Here is a 6,909-nt window from a genome sequence, read left to right on the forward strand (position 1 = left end):
ATCACAACGCTTGGCCTTAGCCTCAGTCACAATTTTGGTTGGTTTGTTTAACGTTGTTCTATTATTCTTTCCCTTTTGCCTTATGTGCTTGACTTTGTTGCCACCTTCTCCCCTGGCCAACTCATGAACACCTATGGCTGCACCTTCCACTGAGATGCTGAGGCTTCTCAAGCTATTCTCCTGGCCCAGGGCAGAACCTTGTCCTCTTGGTTCACCTGCCCCTTGCTCCTTTCCCAGTCTTCCCTGTCTTGGCAATGAGGCCACATTCAACCACTTGACCAAGCAGAACACTAGACATCACCCTTGCTGCCTCTCCTGTCCTGCCTATCCCAGTCACCTCCATCCTTAACCTAGATCGTGTCCTTCCTTTCCTGTTTCTACCATTTTTGCTCTGGTTCCTGCTGTATCAACCCTCCCCATGACCACTTCTCTTCCCATATTGTTGTTCAGTCACTCCGTTGTGTCTGACTCTTTGCAACTCCATAGACTGCAGCATGCCAGGCTTCCCTGTCCTTCACTGTCTCCTGGAGTTTGCTCAAATCATGTCCATTGAGTTGGTGATGCCATCCAACCATCTCATCTTCTGTCATCCCCTTCTTCTCTTGCCTCTAAACCTACCTTCTTGACCACTGTACCAGCCTCTTAACCTACCTTCTTGCTTCTTCCTTAGCATCTCTTCCTTCAGTCTATCCTTCACACTGGATCTCAGGACAATGATTCTCATCCGTGGTGCAGTTGAGATCATCTGAGGGTTTTTCACCTGCTGGTGCTGGGATTGCACACCAACCCCAGGGACTCTAATGTGATTGGTCCGGTGTGTGGCCCAGTACGGGAGAATTTTTAATGTCAGCTGATCCTAATGTAAAGTCAAGTTTGAGGGCTACTATGCTAAATTAATCTTTCTGAAACTACTTGCAGGGTAAAGTCTAAACTGTGTAACTGGCATTACCTAACCATTCCCAACTAGGACAGAGCGTCCGAATACCTTAACTCCAGATGATTACAGTCTATGGGCATGGATGAGACCTCCTCTCTCATAGGAGATGGAGAGCAGCAGAGAGGCTGATGCAGTGGTCCAGGTGTGAGATGATGGGCACAAAACAAGGGCAGATAGAATAGAAGGGCGAGTTCCACTGACCCTTTTGTTCTCTCTCAAGCCCAGAGGCATCCTTAGTAAAATTGTTCCTGGATACAAAATTGGATATCCTTTCTCCTAATTCCACTTCATCGTATATCCTTCCAGCAAGAGTGAGCTTGATTAAGCAAGCATAACGCCTTAACTGTTCTCTTAGTGAGAGAGAGGCCAGGAAGGACAGCCTAATACCAGAGGGGCCCCTGGAAAATCATTCTGCATGCACACTAAGTCCCAAAGATGGTACAAAACAGTTCTCTGTTTCCCTTTCAAGTAGCCTCCTGGCCTTCTAAACCTACCTAAGTTAGACATCAAGGTCTTCTTCTCTCTGCTTGCTCCTCTTTCCATCAAACAGTCCTCTTGGGTTTTTATGTTTATTTAACAGCTTAGCTCTCCCACTCCCAGGGTTCTGCTCATTTTTCTCTTGGCTCTGATTCATGCTTAACCAGTTGCGTACGTCTGGTTTCCCTTGACTGAGCTGATGGGAGGTGAGGTGTAGGGACTCTTGGAGCCCAGGTCTACATGACTCCACAGTCCATGTTCTTCCCACTGTACTAAGCACCCTTTACTAACTTTAGTTTTCTGACAAATCAAGGCTTTTCCAAGAGCAGTCTAATCTGAACAGCATGAGGTCATAAAGCAGATGTGACATCAGGAGTGAACATTTCCAAAGCCTTGTATTTTCCAGATCAACGTCTTGTGGTGAGGGGTCACAGTTCTCATGAGATTTCTTAGAGGAGCATTTTTTTAGAGTCAGCATGAGGGAGCAGAAAGTTCAGGGTTAGGAGTCAGTGAAACAGCAAGAGTCCTGAATAACAGGCCAGGTCAGCTTGAGAAAGTCACCCTCCTTGAGCCTCATTTTTCTTGTCAATAACCAAGGATAATATATTGGCTTTTGTTCAATTTACTGTGAAGATCCTATGAAAGAATGTCTGGGGAGGTGCTTTTTAAACTGTGCAGAACTCTGAATGCATAAGGCCTTGCTGTTCCATCTGCAGATGTGAACAATTGATATCTGAAGTGAATCGTGAAATGGAGGCATTAATTTCAAATGCCAAAACTGACCAGGCATGGGCTTCGTCAAGTAGTTTGTATGGTTTTCTAACAAGGGATCATAATTTGTCTTGGGACATCCAAGAACTCTTGTAAAACAGTGCTGTAGAGGATGTAACATATTGAAGATTAAGCTATATGGGCATGATACCCAGATTTACAACATACTGCCTGTTTTGCAATTTGAAAATCTAAAACCAGATTTTGGAAAACAATGTTCCTCTTCCAGCCAAGCAGCACAGCCAAAGACAGAATTCAAGGGAGAAGGTCCAATGGGTGCTTCTAGAGTCCAGTCTGGGTTGGCAAACCCAAATGTCCACAGGATGAGGAAGGAAGGGTGAGGCAGTGGTGGGGTGGACTGGGCTTCTGAAGGATCATTATGGAGGGTAACAGCTACTCAATACCCACCCATTGTGGCCATGTAGGAATTAGGCTCCAGGCACCAGACTTTCGTATTTTTCAGGAGAAGCTGGAAATATAGGTTTTTGTTTGTGTATGTATGTGAGATTTCCATTTTTAAATGCTGGCAGTGGAATAAATTTGAAACATGGGTGGGCCAAAGCAAACAGATGTGCTGACTGGATTTGACCCTTGGGCCACCCACCTCTAACTTCTAATCTGGGCCAACTGGCCACCCTTTAGAACTACCTGGGGGAAGGGTTCAGAAATCTCAATGCTCAGGCCTTATCCTGAACCAATTAAATCGGCATTTCTGAGAGTGAGACTCAGCATGTATATAAATGAAAGCTGGCCAGGTGATTCCAGTGTTCAGCCAAGTTTAAGAATCAGTGCTTACGAGCCTTGCTACTTAAAATCTAATCCTCACCTTAAAAGCTATAGGACTGATAAAAGAAACTGAAGAAGATATAAATAAATGAAAAGATATCTCCTGTTCATGGATGAAAAGTATTAATGTTGTTAAAATGTACTACCCAAATCTATAGATTAGACTCAGTCCCTATCAAATTTCCAATGACATTTGTTTTCATGGAAGTAGAATAAACAACCCCAAAATTAATGTGGAAGTACAAAAGGCCCTGAATAGCCAAAGCGTTCTGGAGAAAGAAGAATAAAGCTGGAAGCATCATACTTTCTGATTTCAAACTATACCATAAAGCTATAGGAATTGAAATACTGGGATTTCTCTGGTCCCAGTGGTTAAGAGTCCATCTGCCAAAGCGGGGGACACAGGTTTGATCCCTGATCCAAGAACCCAGATCCCACATGCCACAGGGTAACTAAGCGCATGCACCACAGCTACTGGGCCTGAGCTCAAGAGCCCATGAGCCAAGCCACTGAAGCCCGCCTGCATGCCCTAGAGCCTGTGCTCCACAAGAGGAGGGGCCGTGGCGATGAGAAGATCCTGTGCTGTGACTGCAGGGTATCCCTTGCTCACGGCAACTAGAGAAAGCCGGCACACAGCAAGGAAGAGCCCGTGCACTGCATCAGAGACCCAGCACAGCCATAAAGAAAGAAAGGAATGCTATGGTTTATAAAATACTACGCAACTGGCTTACAAATACACACATAGACCAGTGGGACAGAATCAAGAGCCCAGAAATAAACCCACACATATACAGTCACCTAATGCCCAACCAGTCCATCCTAAAGGAGGTCAGTTCTGGGTGTTCATTGGAAGGACTGATGCTGAAGCTGAAACTCTAATACTTTGGCCACCTCATGCGAAGAGTTGACTCATTGGAAAAGACCCTGATGCTGGGAGGGATTAGGGGCCGGAGGAGAAGGGAACGACAGAGGATGAGATGGCTGGATGGCATCACCGACTCGATGGGCATGAGTTTGAGTGAACTCCGGGAGTTGGTGATGGACAGGGAGGCCTGGCGTGCTGCGATTCATGGGGTCGCAAAGAGTCGGACACAACTGAGCGACTGAACTGAACTGAATGCCCAACAAGGGAGCCAAGAATACTCAATGAGGATAGTCTCTTCAGTAGATAATATTGGAAATGCTGTATATCCACATGGAGAATGAAACTAGACCGCTGTCTTACATCATTTACAAGTCTTAACTCAAAATGAGTTAACGACTTAAATATAAGACCTGAAACCATAAAACTCCCAAAAGAAAACATACAGCAAAAGTTCCTTGATGTGGGTCTTGGCAATAATTTTCTGGGTGTGACAACAAAAGCAGAAGCAACAAAGGCACAAATAAACAACTGGGACTACATCAAACAGCAAAAAACTGTCAACAAAATGAAATGGTGATCAAAAGAATGAGAAAGTGTATTTATAAATAGATTATCTTATAAAGGGTTAATATCCAAAATTTATACAGAACTCATTTAATTAAAATAGCAGAAAAATCAAATAATTTGATTTTAAAATGGGAAAAGGACCTGAACAGATAATTTTTTCTGAGGAAGATATACAAATGGCTACCAGGTACATTCTCAACATTACTAATCATCAGGGAAATGCAAATCAAAACCACAGGGAGATATCACCTCACACCTGTTACAGTGGCTCTGATCAAAAGGACAAGAGATAACAGATGTGGGGGAAAGAAAACCTTTGTGCACTGTTGGTGGGAATGTAAATTGATATAGCCACAATGGAACAGTATGGAGGTTCTTCAAAAAATTAAAATAGAACTACCATATGATTCAGAGATCCCACTTCTGGGTATTGATCCAAAATAAATGAAATCACAATCTCAAAGAGAGATATCTGCACCTCCATGTTTGCGACATCATTATTTATAAAAGCCAAGAATGGGAAATAACCTAAATGTTCATTAATGGATGGATGGATGGATATAGAAACTATGAAAATGCACACACACACACATACACATAAACAAAATAGAACATTACTCAGCTATAAAAAGGAAAATCTTACATTTTGCAACAATGTGGACTTCAAGGGCATTATGCTAAGTGAAATAAGTCAGGGGAAGAAAAATATTGTATGATCCCATTTATACATGGAATCTTAATAAACAACCCAAACTCATAGAGACAAAGAACAGATTGGTGGTTTCCAGAGACAGTGGGTGGGGGGGGGGGGTGGAAATTGGTAAAGGTGATCAAAATGTACAAAATTCCAGTTATAAGATGAATAAATTATGAGGGTCTAACGTACAGCAGTGGCTATAGTTAACAATACTGTATTATATACTTGAACATTTCTCTTTTTTTAACATTTTAATTTGTTTTTAATTGAAGGATAATTGCTTTGCAGTATTGTGTTGGTTTCTGCTCATCAACATGAATCAACGTTAGGTATACATATGTCCGCTCATCAACATGAATCAACCATGGGTATACACATGTCCGCTCATCAACATGAATCAACCATAGGTATACATATGTCCACTCATCAACATGAATCAACCAAAGGTATACATGTGTCCCCTCCCGCCTCCCACCCCATCCCAGAAAATTTCTAGTAGAGCGTAGACCTTAAAAGTTCACACTTAAAAGTCAAAAGGTAACTATGTGAGGTGATGGATATGTTAACTAGTCTTATTGTGGTAATCATTTCACAATATATACATATATCAAATCATCACATCAAGAGAGAGAGGGCTAAGATGGCATAATGTTAAGTGAAATAAGTCAGGCAGAGAAAGACAAATATCTTATGATTTTACTTCTATGTGGATCTAAAGAACAAAATAAATGAACAAACACAACAAAACAGAAACAGACTCACAGATACAGAGGAAAAATAGGTGGTCACCAAAGGGGAGGGGAGTGGGTATGAGTGAAATAGGTGAGGGAGATGAAGAGGTACAAGCTTCTAGCCATGGAATAAGTGAATTATGGGAATGAAATGTACAGTATGGGGAATATAGTCAATAATACTGTAATAACTTTGTGTGATGACAGATGGTAACTAGATTTATCATGGTGATGATTTTGTAATGTACAGAAATATCAAATCATTAGGTTGTGCACCTGGAACTAACACTCAATTATACATCAATAAAAAATTTTGAATAAATAAAAATTGAAAATAATCACATCAAAATTTTAAATGAGCTTGACTAAACTCATTCTTGTGGTGCACATGTGGCTGGTAACACTACAAGAAAATACATCATGTCTTCTGCTGGGAAGCTACTGACTGACTCCAACCTGCCTGCAACACACAGTGGCTCCTGGTAACCTTCTCTGCCGCCTGGAAGGCTGTCCTTTATGCTAGCTTATGACAAGTTTCTTTGCCCCAGTAGACTGCATACTCCTGTGGCACCCATGTGCTCTCCAAAAATGTTTGACTCTCTGCCTTGAAGGGGTGTAAGGTGGGTCAGAGAGGAGGGGCCTTCTCAGGTGGCCCTAGTGATAAAGAACCTGCCTGCCAAAGCCGGAGATGTAAGACACTCAGGTTTGATCCCTGGGTTGGGAAGATCCCCTGGAGAAGGAAATGGCAACCCACTCCAGTATTCCTGCCTGGGAAATCCCGTGGACAGAGGAGCCTGGCAGGTTATCGTCCATAGAGTTAAAAAGAGTCAGACATGACGGAGGCGACTTAGCACGCACGCGTGCGCTTGAAGAAGAAAGGGCTGGCAGGAAGAACAGTCCTGAGTTCTGGATTCTTTGCTTGTCCACTCTCTCTTGCAGCTTTAAAGGTAGCAACTTCTTCTGTGTTTGCTGCTTCTGTAGTCTTTAGAGTTGCATTTTATCCTTCTTAATAATTATATTTTGTAGTTAAGATCCTTTATAATTATATAGATATCTAGAGCAGTCAAATCCATATAGA

The sequence above is a fragment of the Cervus canadensis genome, chromosome 30 (genome assembly GCF_019320065.1).
Source record: "Cervus canadensis isolate Bull #8, Minnesota chromosome 30, ASM1932006v1, whole genome shotgun sequence".
Lineage (NCBI taxonomy): Eukaryota > Metazoa > Chordata > Mammalia > Artiodactyla > Cervidae > Cervus > Cervus canadensis.